Source organism: Canis lupus, chromosome 30 (assembly GCF_003254725.2).
Source record: "Canis lupus dingo isolate Sandy chromosome 30, ASM325472v2, whole genome shotgun sequence".
Lineage (NCBI taxonomy): Eukaryota > Metazoa > Chordata > Mammalia > Carnivora > Canidae > Canis > Canis lupus.
The window spans coordinates 16,052,884-16,069,015 of record NC_064272.1 but is presented as its reverse complement, the minus strand read 5'-3'; the positions used below and the strand labels follow the sequence as shown (position 1 = coordinate 16,069,015).

Genomic DNA, 16,132 nt, shown 5'->3' with positions numbered 1-16,132 from the left:
AAAATCAACAAGGAAACATTAGCTTTGAATGACACATTGGACCAGATGGATCTAACAGATGTATTTAGAACATTACACCCTAAAACAGTAGAATACTCAAGTACACATGGAACATTCTCCAGAACAATCACATATTAAGGCCACAAAACAAGTCTCAAAAATTTAAAAAGATTGAAGTCATACTATGCATCTTTTCTGACTACAACTCTATGAAATTAGAACTCAACCACAATAAAAAGCCTGAAAAAAATCCAAGATCTATAAAGAACTTCTTAAGCTCAATAGCAAAGAAACAAACAATCCAATCATGAAATGGGCAAAAGACATGAGCGGAAATTTCACCAAAGAAGACATAGACATGGCCAACAAGCACATGAGAAAATGCTCCACATCACTTGCCATCAGGGAAATACAAATCAAAACCACAATGAGGTACCACCTCACACCAGTGAGAATGGCGAAAATTAACAAGACAGGAGACAACAAATGTTGGAGAGGATGTGGAGAAAGGGGAACCCTCTTGCACTGTTGGTGGGAATGTGAACTGGTGCAGCCACTCTGGAAAACTGTGTGGAGGTTCCTCAAAGAGTTAAAAATAGAACTGCCCTATGACCCAGCAATTGCACTGCTGGGGATTTACCCCAAAGATACAGATGCAGTGAAACGCCGGGACACCTGCACCCCGATGTTTATAGCAGCAATGTCCACAATAGCCAAACTGTGGAAGGAGCCTCGGTGTCCATCGAAAGATGAATGGATAAAGAAGATGTGGTTTATGTATACAATGGAATATTCCTCAGCCATTAGAAACGACAAATACCCACCATTTGCTTTGACATGGATGGAACTGGAGGGTATTATGCTGAGTGAAATAAGTCAATCAGAGAAGGACAAACATTATATGTTCTCATTCATTTGGGGAATATAAAAAATAGTGAAAGGGAATAAAGGGGAAAGGAGAAAAAATAAGTGGGAAATATCAGTGAGGGTGACAGAACATGAGAGACTCCTAACTCTGGGAAATGAACAAGGGGTAGTGGAAGGGGAGGTGGGCGGGGGGTTGCGGTGACTGGGTGATGGGCACTGAGGGGGGCACTTGACAGGATGAGCACTGGGTGTTATGCTATATGTTGGCAAATCGAACTCCAATAAAAAATTTAAAAATAAATAAAAGGAAGTAAATTTAAGAATTGAAAAAAAAATAGGCCTATCTCAAGAAGCAAGAAAAATCTCGAACAACCTAACCTTACACTGAAGGGAGCTAGTACAAATAGAGAAAAAAAAAATCCCCAAAGCCAGAAGAAGGAAGGAAATAATAAACATTAGAGCAGAAATAAATGAAATAGAAACCAAAAAAAAAAAAAAAAACAATAGATCAATGAAACCAGGAGTACTTCTTTGAAAAGATCAACAGAATTGATAAACCTCTAGCCAGACTCATCTAAAGTGAGAGAGAGGACTTGAATAAACAAAATCAGAAGTAATAGAGGAGAAATAACAACTGACACTAAAGAAATAGAAAGGACTGTAAGAATTACAATGAAAAATTATATGCCAACAAATTATACAACCTAGAAGAAATGGATAAATTCCTAGAAACATAACCTCCCAGGCCTGAACCAAAAAGAAATAGAAAATTTGAAAGACCAATTACCAACAGTGAAATTGAATCAGTAATCAAAACTCCCTTGCTTGCTTCTGCTCTTGGAGAAAAGACTGATTAAGTCTGTCCTCATGACAGCACCTCCAATGTTAAAAAACAAGTTCTTCCCTCTGCCCTCCTTTCTTCTCTATCACATCACATCTTCCACTGACTTGCCTATAGACCTACAGAATTATAGTGGAAGTTGGGATCATCCCTGACCTCTAAAATATTCTCATCTTTCCAGGGCACCTTGCCCATATCTGGGAGAGAGTACCTTGAGGCTTACAAAATATGGAAAAATAGAAACCCAGGGAAAGGTAATGTTTGAAAAACTTTCCAGAGACTGGCAAGCTGATGTCCAAATAGTCACAGGGTTTTTCTAATACCATTGCTTAGAGTGGGGTAGTCCTGTGTGTTCTTGGCATAAGATAGTTGAGGAACAATAGCCAGCAACAAAATGGAAAATGTTCCCATGGTAGAAGGAGAGACATGAGGATCCTAAGGAACTAGGAAGGGAGAGTTGGTGGAGAGAAAGCCATGGGACAGGATGGTTTAGGAAGGATATGAAAGACCATCTACATTCTGTGCAGTCTGGTTTCCTGGGAAAAGAAGGGGAGGGAGAAGTCAGGGCATTAGCTATACTTAGAAAGTCACCTGGGGGAAAAGTTAGCAAAGATACTCATTGTCTCCATTCTCATGTCCCCATTGAGAAAATGATGATCATTGGACATTCTTCAAAGAGTTGTGGGGATTACATGAGAGAATTATTATAATACAGCAGTTAGCATTTTTTCTTGGCCTTTATTAAGTGCTGGGTTTTGTGCTAAGCCTCACATGCATTATCTCATTCAATTCTTACAACAACCCAGTGATACAGACACCATAATTTTCCCTGTTTTCAAGTGAGAGGAATAACCAGACCCCAGAGAGGTTAGGTAACTTACCCAAAGAAGCTGGGAATTAACACTGGGAGTCTGTTTAGCTCATGGCCTATGCTCTTTACCCAATGCCATCTCTCACATACACTTAGACCATGGGTTCAGTCCTTCTAGGTCCCAGTGACTTACCTTTAGGTCACAAGTGTGCACATTTCTCATTAAGGCTCTCCATTTTATCGAATTCCTCCACATATCCAGTATTTGGCATTCCTTAGCTTTTTCTTTTTAAGTTTTTTTTTTTTCTTCAACTTCCAACCTGTGAGTCAATATAAGGAAGAAAAGGGGAAGTTATTTTATTTACTTTTTTAAAGATTTTATTTATTTTTTCATGAGACACACACAGAGAGAGAGAGAGAGAGAGAGAGAGAGAGGGGGCAGAGGCACAGGCAGAGGGAAAAGCAGGCTCCATGCAGGACTCAATCCCAGGACTCCAGGATCATGCCCTGGGCTGAAGGCAGAGCTAAACTGCTGAGCCACCCAGGCTGCCCAAGTTATTTTCTTTAAAAGTTTCTTTATCTGATTTTATTACTAAAGTAGTAACTTGAGCTAACCTCAGGCATGCGTCAATTAGCTATGGAGCCCTGCTTTGGGAGTTCTCCAGACACACATACTGGAATCAATCACAGTAAATTCTATATGCAGGTTGCTTTCTTCCATATAACTCTGTAAATTCTAAATTTTTTATGGCCATTAAAATATTTTTCAACTAGGTCAGCCAGAAGAAGTTGCTCCAAATTTTCGAGTCAGCACTGAGAGCTCTGAAGGGTTAAAATACTTGGTCACTTTTGACATTGGCTTCTAGTTTTTGGTGATGATCACTGGCAGGAAAGCCTGCCATTTTCATCCCTCTCAGGATGCTAGATTTCTGTTTTAAATGTGATCATAGGTGTTTTGAATGGATGTATAATCTGCTAGAAAGTTGGTATTTTTACTCTGAAGGTGCCTTTACCATATGGAGGATTGCCGAAAATAAAATGGCAATACTATGCCCAAAAAATCAGTCTCACTAACCTGTTTATTATAAAAGATTTGCTATAGCATTTCTTCACATTTCCCCATTCTTTTCCTGCTGATCACGATTTTTAAGCTGGCACTACTGCCTTTTCCCTGCCTTACTTCTCTACACTATCAAGTCAGAAATATAGAGATGTTTAGCAAGATACAAAAGTAAGTTACTTATTCTATAACCCTCCCATGTTCACTTGATTAAGGATGGTACCAGAACCCTGGTGTCTTTTTGACTGATGAGTATTGATTAGAAGATAGGATATACCACCCAACCTCAATGAAGTGGTTGACCTCATCTCTGTTTCTATATCCACTATATATATCTGTAGAATCGTACTTGTTATAATTATGCCAATTATATCTTTTAAGCCTGTCTGTTCCTCTTGACAGAGAAGTCCTATAGGAAAGGTTCCGTGTCATATTTGTCTTTGAATTTCCAAGTGAGTTGCACAGTTCCTGGCAGATAATTTATTGTCACAATATTTGCTAAATGAATGAATCGTCATGATTCAGACTTATTTTTGAAATAGAAATTCTGTTCTGCACAAAGCACTGACGTGGTCTTTTTGGCAACATTAGATTTGGAAAACACATCTCCCATTTAACCACAGATGCATGAATACTTTGTATTGACCACATCCTGGGGATAAATTCTATAGTTTCACTGCTTTAATCATCCTTCCTGGTCAATATCCGGCATGAAGTGAAACCCCACAGGAGTTACTAAGCCCTTAAAAATACCTCATCAACTGAACCTCACACACAGAAGGATATCTATTTTAAATTCAAGCAGTCTTTTGGGCTTTAAGGCAAATGTTTTTTTCTCTAATAAAGTACTTTTTCTCAAATTGACTTCTTATATTTCCATTTTCCCCAGCCTTGATTGTCTTTGTTTATATTTTACCATTATTTATTGTATCCATTCATATTGTGTACTACTTTGAATTCTTTGGAAAACAAGATGGGACATGACAAAGTAAAATTTTAAAACACTGTTATGCCCCAGGCAGGTGACTAGGATTTAGATCAGAGACTTTGTAGGAGGTAGACAGAAGTTCTTTCTATCTTCCATGGTCTACTCCATGATCATGGGAAGATCACTTAATTCACATTCCTCTTCGATTCTGTTAGTTTATGTAAATAGTGGAAAAATCATACCTTCAAAAATAATGACTGGAATACTTTTTTTTTTTTAAGATCAGTGACTTAGTCATGGCACTAAAAAGAACCAGTCACATCTCTTCAGCAGTTCTTTCCAGCCCTAAAAGAATTGTGTTTTGCTCTTCAGGTCCTTAGGGACAGAATGCCTCATGAAGATATTCTTGGAAAATCAATTAATAAAGCAATAGACTGCATATCTGGTATCTATATAGGAACAGCATAAAACATAGTCTAGACTCTCTAGGGACTTTAGGTCAACAAGCAACAGAGCTTGGCACTTGGCACAGGATAGAAGTAGAAATAGCACTTGGAGTCAGAACACATGGGGTCATGGTCATGCAATGGGATTTTGAGCCTTTTACCTAATGTTTTAAGACATCATTCCCTTGCTTGTCAAATAGAGCTGACAGTGGGGCTGGAGTCAGGATTAAATAAGAGAATGAATATCAAAGAAGCTTATAGCTTATAAAATATTATCAGGAGTACATGCTATGATAAAGAAATAGTGTTTATATTTAATATAAAATGATGGGCATTGGAGGCATATAGACTTGGACTCATATGTCCTTAGTAACTGGTTTTAGGCAAGGTACTTGATACCTATGAGTCTCAGTTTCTTAATCCATATAATGGGTACAGATGGAGCATGATAGATCTCCTAGGAATATTGGTGGCAAAGGATGGAAAGCATGAAGCAGAGTGGCTGGTACACAGTATGAACTGAATAAGTGGAAGATTTCATGTCATGATTAATAGATCTTAACAGGAGAAATTGTATATAATTTGGTGCTAAACTGTTTACAGCCTGTGGATAGTGTAGGAGTCCAGAGAAGATGAATGCTGATTATATTTGGGGTCTTGTTAAAAAGGCTTTATGGAAGAGAGGTGATTTGAGATAGGCCTGGAAAGGTGAATAAGCTTTGCTTAGGTGGAATAAACAATAGTGTTTACCCAAATTAGTCCTCTGGTGTGGATAGCTCAGTCATGATCACACTTGAGTTTTTCTTGGCCCTCATATAGCATGGGAGATTGAAAGTTATTTACATAAATCTGTCACCCTGTGAATTCCTGAAAGAAAGGGAACATATTGTTTTCATCTTTATGTTCCTTAAAGTAGTGGCTTTCAATCCTGCTGGTTCTCAATTCCATGAATATACCAGGAGAGCTTTTAAAATTACCCAGGCTGAGGCCTTACGCCACTCTCATTACCTAGGAATCTCCAGGCTTAGTATAATGGTGTTTTTGCAAAGCCTCCCAGGCATTTTTTACATAAATCCGATTGAGAACTATTGCCTAAAGCTTCAGCTACACATGAATAGATGTGTGTTCAATTGTTGAGATGGCTGTGTGGAATGGAATATGCTGAAAAGCATACTGGACTGGGATTAGCTGTAGCTCTTCCCTGACTGCTGGTGGAGGTCTTTGGTCTCCCTAGGCTCTGTGTCCTCATCTGCCAAGTAGGAAGGCTGGACTCATTCTCTCTCTTCAAGCCCTGATGGTCTATGATGTAGCCGAGCAGACATCATTCCCATCATCTCTGTTTGGGGAGCCAGTCTTAGTGGTGGAATAGTGGGGGGTGCTCCTCTTGCTTTCCCCATAAATACACCTCTCTCCTTCCCAAACCAGCCCCACCCACAAGCACATGAGAGGAGCTCAACGAGGACATCTGAAAACTGTTTTCCTCTTTTCCCAAGAAATACCACAACATCATCAATCTGTGTTTGTTTTATTTCTAATGAGGGAAATGTGCCCCTCTTATTGGAAACACCTTGTGGAAAGAGGCAAGAGCCTCTCCTTGCAGTCTGGCAACTGAGAGCAGAACTGCCGGCTGCACCCCACCTGTCCCCATAGCTGAGACTGACATAGCCTTAAATACTTTCCATACGTAAACCTTTGTAAAATTTCTTAGGCACACAGTTGCTGTTTCAAGCTAAGGTAATAAAAATCACATGTCTGGAGAGAAGCCAAGGTGAATATAGTTCCCCCAGAGGTAAAACATAAGTGACACCTTCTTGTCTTAGTCATGGACCCCTCCTTCTGTGGACCAGGCATTGGTCAAACCTGTAGAATAATTGCAAACATCAATCCTGAAAATCACTGTGCACTTGGGCTAGGTGACCTAATGCTCCTTAGAAGACAGCTGTCTATTTTTACTCTTAATAAACAGTAGAGGGGGCTGGAAATTAGAAATAAGGTAGTACACACATATGAGGGATTTCATTTGGCATCCTAGCTTCTTAATGTGGAGTTACTGGGTAGAGAGCAGAAAGCCTGTGCCCTGGTCCTTGAGCTCTTTCCTATGTCCTGGAGTGAGCTTCAAAGAGCCATGTTGGGTGGAGCTAGGAACCAGGCTGGCTTGTCTCCCAAGCTTGTGAGAATTTTGAGGAGGGGCCTTAGGTCTGTCAATGGGTGGTAGCAGCAGCCATTCTGAGAATAGGGCATCCTGCAAGGATTAAATGAACAGCTCTAGAATCATCTAGAGAATAATCCCTGGCTTTCTGGTGATTTGTAAGTAATATTTCCTATTCGAGACTCTATTTGGTCTTCAGTTAAGCATAGTGCTACAGAAGAAGCTCAAGCTCTGGAAGTAGAATGAAGTCACATTCTTCCTACCCTAGTTCACTGCTTCTATATCTAACCCCATCATTTCATGTCCTCAGAACCTCAGGCTTCTCATCTGTAAAACAGGAAGAATGGTAGCCACTGCAGAGGCACTTTGCAGGTAGATTATATATGTAAGTCATTAAGTGGATGGGCTCTGACACCAGGCTCCCTGGGTTTGGTGAGCTACAAGAAGCTCTTTTGGGCAAGTTGGTTATTCTCTGCCTGCTTCAGTTTTCTTATCTGTAAAATGATAAGATTAGTAGAGTCTACCTCATGGGGTTATTGTGAGGATTAAATGAGTTAATTCTTGTAAAGCTTCCGGAATAGTGACTGGTACAGAGTAAGTACTTAGTAAGAGGAAGAATACTTACAGTGCATTACAGCCCTTCACACAGTGGCTGGCTTACTGTACATGCCCAGTGACTGCCAGTTATTATGACTAGTAGAACTATTCATTCAGCTGGGGAAGGAACATGTATCCTCACCTCTCACTTCCTCCCTCTAGACTTCCTCATATGATTCAGATGTTGAGTCCACTGAGGTGTCACCCTGGCTCTGAGGGAAGTGAAGGAGGAGTTGTGGGGCCAAGTGAATAGAGCGGAGACAAGGCTAGCATCTCAGGCCCCATGGGAGAGCCCAGGCCCAGGATTGGCTGACCTTTCCACAGAAAGAGGAGAAACCACAGCAGCCCTCACTTTCCCTGGGCTCTCACTGAGTCATGCTAAGTCATTCTTGGGTCTCACCCCATAGAAAAGGTGTTTCTACTTCTTAAAGAGCATGTGCCTAGGGCCCCAGGCTCTGTGTTCAGATCAGGATGCTCTGATGGAGGTCTGGGGGAGGGATGGAGTGCAGTAGAGGGGTTCTGGCTTCCTGACGCTTCCAAGGCCCTCTGTTAGCTAATGGAAGAGGCTGGGTATCTGTTTCAAAAGGGAAAATTCTCTTCTGGAGTCAGAAAAGGAAGACAGTAAGCAGTCTCTGGTTGGCTCCTTAGAATAATTGCTATTCTTTTCTCTAAAATTAGTCTGTACCTTATTTCTAGAGAAATCCCTTAATTCACATGCATTTATTCTATAAATATTGGAGGGCCCACTATATGCCAGGCACAGTGCTAGGCTATGACCTCAAAGAGGATTTCATGAAATCTTAAATAATTACTATACAGTATTTTAAGCTTGTAATTTGAGTAGTGTTCAGAGTCCAATGGGGGCTTAGTGAATGGGGAGTCACATAAAACTTTGAGGAGCACATGATGTTGGTATTGAGCTGTTGGTTTCCAGAAACAGACCCATCTGAGTTAAAATTCCACCTCTGCTACTTTATGATCTTGGAGAAGTTATCTTAACCTTTTTGAGTCTTGGTTTCCCCACCAAGACTGTAAAATGAAGATAATGGCACCATCTTTAAGGATTTTTGTAAGTGGACTGACATAAAACATATATAGTAGTGTACAAGAAACACTGTAATTAACAAATGGGGACCATTTTTAATCAGCAAAAACCTGCATATTCCTAAAAATTCCATGGGTGTTTTTTTTTTTTTCTTGTTTCACTGATGGTTGAATCTGAGTCTATAACCCTGCAGTCAAGATCATTGAAGACAGTTAAGGTTTCCCAAGATCCACTAAAATTCCAAGTATTCAGGAGTGAGTTCAGGTAGTGGGTCTCTGAAAGAAGTTCATGAGCAAAACTTTCATGGATAGGTTCACACACCACCTCTTCTGTCCATGGCAGAGATCTGCTGCAGTATCCTTGCCTTATAGGAAGTCTTGTGGAGTCATCCACACAAACTGGCTACATCTTGAAGTTAGAGGAAGAGGAGAAAGAGATAGGATATCTCAGCAAGACACACAGATGCATCCTCAAGGTAGACCTTAGACCTACAATTTATAGGACTTTCAGTTCATAAACCATGTGATACTTTCTGTGGAAACCTCTGTCTCCATAGTGAATGAAGGGGCTCCTATATAATGAATGACCTTTTCCTCAAACTGTCCAAAAAATATCTATGGAACATCAACTTGTGCCAGCCATGTGAGTTACACGTGGTTGCCACCTCTATCATTTCTGTATAAAATGAGCAGAATGGCAGTAGCGTCCTTGAGGGAATGCTGGCTTTAAACCATTCAGCACAGAAATTCCCTATAAGTATTCTTGGTTCCTTCTGCTTATGCAATCTTCCATCAATTTCATTTTGTCTTCATTTATTTTTTGAGATCTCTACCTTTCCTCTCTTGAGCCAGACTGTGCCATATCTTTCAAGAGGCCTGAGACTCATCTAGGCAAAAAGAGACTCGAAAGTGGGCTTGGGTATAGCCAAGACTAAATGGGGTTCACTCCTCATTTATCTCCCCTTTCCTCTACCAAGGGTAATTTAATTGTGAGTTCTATTATGGCAGTTAGGGATTTGATTTATTATTTTATGTGCACTGTACTGTTGTGATTCAGAGACTGTTGTGTTTTCAATGAGGAGTCTCCAACTAGAACACATACTCTTTGTGGTCAGGGATGAGGTCTTTCATTAGTGGGGAGTGCCTGATTTCTTTTAAGGGTATCATTAAACCAATCTCAAAGAAGCTCCCTAAAATAGGGCCAAAGAATTTGGCTGTAATGCTTGGCTATAATGCTACCAAGAGAATGTAGTAGTTATATGAATTTTCTGGATATTCCTAAGATGCCCATTATTCAAAGTTGGCCTAGAATAGGGTCAGGTCTGGTCCTCGCCTATGTCTCTTTCATCTCACATCACACCCCTCTTCACTCTTTAATCTCAAACTTACTAGCTTTCTTGAAGAACTTCATTAAAAAAAATTATTATTAATCAAACTCCACTAAAAAATATATACTAAATAAATAAATTAATTAATTAATTAATTAATTAATTAATTAATTAATAACATCACACCCCTCTTCATTCTGTAATCTCAAGACTTACTGGCTTTCTTGAAGTACTTCATTTATTTAAAAAAATTTTTATATTAATCGAACTCCAATAAAAAATATATACAAAAAATAAATAAAAAATAAAAAAATCTTGGAGTACTTCAAAGATGCTACTTTGCACACATTGTTCCCTTTGTCTGGAATGCTTCCTCCTATCCTTCACCTCCCCTACTCACTTTTGCCAAATGAACTCCCACTGACCCTTGAGAATTTATCTCAGTTATCACTTTTACAGAGTCTCCCGTGACTTTCCTCACAGCAAAATCCCTTTATTTCTGATATTCTTGCAGCACATGCACCTTTCCTTTAGGAAACTTAATACCTAACACATTTGCTATGTAATTGACCAGGGTCAATATCAAACTTCCTCTCTAGGTGGTAAACTCTATGAGGGCAGGGCTTGTGTCTATTATTATTCATCACTTCATCCTTAGTACCTAGCATGTAATAGATACTTAATAAACATTGTAAGTGAATTATTTGAAATGAATGTTGACATTTCCATCAATCTGTAATTATTTAATCTACTATTAATCTCCCATCTACTATGGGAGAATGTGCTGAGGCATGGCTTAGTTGGGTCCTCTGCTCTATCTCTCGCAAGGCTGGAGTTATAATCTCTTCTGAAGATTTGACTGGAGAGGTATCCATTTCCAATATCACTTACATGATTGTTGATAGGATTCATTTCCTTAAGAGCTATTGGACTGAGGGTCTCAGTTCCCCCACTGGCTAGTAGCCAGAGGCCCCCTTTATTTCCTTGCCTTGCAGGCCTCTTCAAGTAGTTCACAATGCAGCTGGCTTCATCAAAGTGAGCAATGAGAGGGCAAAGTGAGTACAACTGAGGGAGTAAGAGCAAGACAGGAATCACAACCTTCTGTAACCTAATCTTGGAAGTAAAATCTTATGATTTTTGTTGTATTCCATGAGTTAGAAGGACATCACTAGATCTAGACCACACTCAAAGTGAGGGTATTACAAAGAAGGTAGAGATTAGTGGGGAGTGAGCTATATTTCAGTTATTGCCTAGCCCAGTCTATAATGGCTGGTGCCAAATAGAACTGGAAAGAAGAACAAAATCATTATGTTTATATTTCAAGGGCTAGTTGTGTTAAGGCTAATTAGCAGGCATAAGAGACAAGGTAAACTGGAACATAGATCACAGTCTTGCACATGGTAGAAATTCAAGTAGAAATGCTGTGATAAAGCATTACTTTCTGCTTGAGTACTGTCTTAGGAAGTCTCTGCCAGAGAGAGAAAACTGTGATAAAGATAGGAATGGATACAAAGGAGATAGGCAGATAGGTGCACTTATCAAGCTCATGCTCTGTGACTAGGCATAAGCATTGAGAAGTCCATTGTTCCTGGACCTCACAAGATTCCTGCTACACTTCAACACTCACCACCTCTGTGGTCTTTCTCCAGCTCCCTCCCACAACCCTTGTTAAAGATTTATTCATTTTGAGAGAGAAGGAGAGAAAGAAGAATGGGAGGAGGGGCAATGGAGGAGGGAGATCATCCCAAGCAGACTCCCTGCTGAGTGCAGAGTCCAACTTGGGGCTTGATCCCATGACCCTGAGATCACTACCTGAGGAGTGGACACTCAATAAACTGAGGCACCCTAGCACCCCAGCCAACCACTTTTGAAAGTCAAGAGGAGTACAAGTCACATGAAGGATCATAAGGGTATTTTGTTGCTTCCCCAAGATGGTATTCCTATTGTCATTAGGGACTGTGTTTGTTTTGTTTATCTTTTTTGAACATGTGCTGATAAGACTATGACCAAAAGAGGTAAGACTGAATAAGATGACTTCACACAGATAGCAGAAAACTTTTGGAAAGAAGCACCATTATTTTGATGACAATCTTTTCTACCAGATTTCTTCTTACCGTGGAAAAGAATTATGCATATGCATCTTTCCCCTCAAGCAGTGTGGTGGCTTCCCAGCATTATCAGAACTGGATTTGATTCAGATGAAATTGTATGCACTGCAGCATGTGGAGAGAATTGTAACCGGACATCAAAAGAGGAATTCAGAGTAGTTATAGGAAAATTGTGCTTTCTCTGGTTGTCTGCCAATTAGTACATTGGCCCCATCAAAAGGACATGGATTAAACTCTGGAAGATGAGCTTGGAGATGGGAGGCTGCACTCTGGCTTCTGTGACAAGTGGGTAGCCTGCAGGTTTTGAAAATAAGTGAAGTGAAACCAAATTTACGGTTCACTTTGCAAATAGTGGAGGATCACCTAGATCAAAGAGAAATTATCTGGAGGAGTATGCCTCCTAGTTTTAGAGCCAGACAGAATTCCATTTGTATTTTTACAAGGATTGGAACAATTCAGAACTTGTTCCTGCCATGGAGTAGGCCTGTGGGTCTCTCTCTGGATGGAACATATCAAATGCCTGGGTTCTTTAGATGCCCTGGCTCATTTAGATCTCATGCCCTTCAATCTCCTTACTGCAGTCCCTAAGGACAAGGGTGTAGTGTGGGGAGAGAGACTAGGAACTCTGGGATCTGATTTCAGCTCTGCATTGATTCATATAGCAATCCTAGGCAAGTGATTTAACTACCTTTATGAGGCTTGGATTTCTCACTCTGTAAAATAGGAAAAATATCCACCCTTCTCATTGATTGTAGAGTTACCATGGACATTAAATAGGACAGTATAAGGTAAAAACTATAATACTGTGAGCCAACCCTTTCTCCATGGTCATCTTCACTTTCTGATTTCTTGTTCACCCACTTATTTGTCCAACCATTTATTCATATGATCTAATTTTCCCTCTAATTGGCTTTATTTTTTTCCTTCTTTCTCTCACATTCATCCTTGCTTTTGAGCTTTTACTCTGTTCCTTAAATATTTTCCTTACTTATTAACCTTTCATCCTCTTTACCTCTCAGTCTCTCCCATTGTCTATCTTGGCTTCCTCGTCAGTTCCTACCCTCCATTCCCTGACTCTGTCCTGTGTCCATTTCATTCATTCCCAGTACTATATTCAATCCTACTTTGTCCCAAAGCATTGTCCAACGTTCCATCTCACTGCTGAGCTGACCTTTGTACTAGGAAGCATCATTGAAGAGCTCTGCCCCCAGCACCATAATGATGAGCTCTGTGTTGGTATTCTTATCTGAGAAATAGGTATACTCACTAACAGACTATAATACTATGATTTCATATCTCTCTTTTGCTGATGAAAAGACCTATCTTAACTATATTTGTCAAAATTATGAGCTTAGCAAATAACAATAGATAAAACTTATGGAGTACTTATAATATGTAAATGCTATTTAATTCATTTACTTATGTAACGTAAATATTATTTGAGGGTTAAATGCAATAAAAAACCTTTCCAGGATCATGTGGCCAGAATTAAAAGCCAGGTATGTGCTCTATGCACCCCATCCTACTGGCCTCTGAAAATTGGTATTTTTGTGATGGACCAGAAATCATCTGACAAAAGAAGGAACAGCAGATACAAATTTAACGACTGTAAGAGAACCATGGAATGCAAGAGCACTTAGTCAGGAGGACTGACTATTTCTTCTATCTCTTTTCTTTTTTAAGATTTTATTTATTTATGAGAGAGAGAGAGAGAGAAAGAGAGACAAAGAGCGCGCACAAGTAAGGAGGAGGCTCAGGGAGAAAGAGACAAGCAGACTCCCTCTTGGGCAGGGAGCCTGATGTGGGGCTCAACCCCAGGACCCTGAGATCATGACCAGAACCAAAGTCAGATGCTTAGCTGACTGAGCCACCCAAGCACCCCAGGACTCATCTATTTCTAAGAACCTAAATAGTCAACAGAGGATATTCCAAGATTAGGGATTTATCTTTCCTTAGGACTAGGTTCCCAGAGTTAGGAAAATGGAAGTCACCCAGTACATTTGAATTTCAACTCAAATAACAAATAATTTTAGTATAAGTTTATCCTGTACAATATTTGGTATACACTTATACTAAAAAACCCTCATTGTTATCTGAAATTTAAGTTTAGCTATCCAACCTGTATTTTACCTGGCAACTCTACTCAGACCCCAAAATATTTTGCCTTTTCTGCCATCACAAAGCTTGTTCCTTTGTGATATAGCTAGTTTTTAGCATATTTCCATAGCCTTTAAAATCACATAGTAAGATTTAAGCTTTCTAATTATGATGAAAAAATCTGATGTAATCCAAGAAAAGATTGATAGATTTGACTGCATAAAAATCAAAATGTTTTAAGTGGCAAAAAGCACCATAAACCAGGTAAAAGACAAGTAACAAATTAGGAGGAAATACTGTAAAATATATATCACAGATAATGGACTGACATACCTAATATTTAAAAGAACCTTTTATCAGTTCTAATAGTTTCTTGGTGGAGTCTTTAGGGTTTTCTATACATAGTATCATGTCATCTGCAAATAGAGTTTTACTTCTTCCTTACCAGTTTGATGCCTTCTATTCTTTATGTTGTTTAATTGACTTGGCTAGGACTTCCAGTACTATGCTGAATAAAAGTGATGAGAATGGACTTCCTTATTCTGTTCCTGATCTTATGGGAAAAGCTCTCAATCTTTCACCATTGAGTATGATCTTGGGTATGGGTTTTTCATAGATGGCCTTTATTGGGTTGAGATATGTTCCCTCTAGACTTACTTTTTTGAGAGTTTTTAACATGTATAGGTGTTGTAGTTTGTCAAATGCTTTCTTGGCATCTATTGAAATGATCATATGTTTTTTGTTCTTTCTCTTATTGATGTGATCTATCATGTCAGTTGATCTGTGAATATTGAACTACCCCTGAAATCTAGGAATAAATCTCTCTGATTATGGTGTATGATTTTTAAAAATGTATTGTTCCACTCAGTTTGCTAATATTTTGTTGATGATTTTTGCATCAATATTCATAGGAAATATTGGCTTGCAATATTTGTGGTGTTTTGGTATTGGGGTATTGCTGGCCTTTATTTGTGGTGTTTTGATATTGGGGTAATGCTGGCCTCATAGAATGAATTTGGAAATTTCCCTTCCTCTCATATTTTTGGGAATAGTTTGAGAAGAATGGGTATTAACCATTCTTTAAATGTCTGGTAGAATTTGCTTGAGATGCCATCTGGTCCTGGAATTTTGTTTGTTGGGAGTTTTTTGATTACTGATCCAATTTCATTACTAGTAATTGGTGTGTTCATATTTCACACTTTTTTCTTGATTAAGTCTTAGAAGATTGTATGTTTCTAGGAATTTATCCATTTCTTCTAAGTTGTCTAATTTGTTGGCATATAGGTTTTCATAATATTCTGTTACAAGTGTTTATATTTTTGTGGTGGTGGTTGTTATTTCTCCTCTTTCATTGGTAATTTTGTTTATTTGGGTCCTCTCTCTGTTTTCTTTTCTTTTTTTAATGAGTCTTGCTAGAGGTTTATCAATTTTGTTGATCTTTTCAAAGAACAAGCTCCTGGTTTCACTGTTCTATTGTTTTTTTAGTTTCTACACATTTATCTCTGCTGTAATCTTTATTGTTCTCTTCCTTTTGTTGGGCTTAAGTTTTGTTTGTTTTTCTTTTTCTAGCTCCTTTAGGTATAAAAACAATAAAATATCAAAAAATAAGCTTAACTGAAGAGATAAAAGACATGTACCCTGAAAAGTATAAGACACTGATGAAAGAAATTCAAAATGATACAAAGAAATGGAAAGATATTCCATGCTCATGGGTTGGAAGAACAAATATTGTTAAAATGTCCATACCACCCAAAGCAATCTACATATTTAATACAATCCCTATCAAAATACCAACAGCATTTTTCACAGAACTAGAACAAACAATCCTAAAATTTGTATGGAACCACAAAAGACCC

The 16,132-nt window shown here is 38.9% G+C and overlaps 1 long non-coding RNA gene across 1 annotated transcript in view; it reads right to left on the bottom strand.

Annotated features, from left to right (window-relative positions):
* The window catches only part of LOC112675951 (uncharacterized), a 120,445-nt gene that overhangs the window by 34,106 nt on the left and 70,207 nt on the right, over nucleotides 1–16,132 (bottom strand). The window contains exon 3 of the long non-coding RNA XR_007407278.1: nucleotides 2,713–2,839. This is a non-coding gene — a long non-coding RNA (uncharacterized LOC112675951). The remainder of the gene's footprint in view (nucleotides 1–2,712; nucleotides 2,840–16,132) is intronic.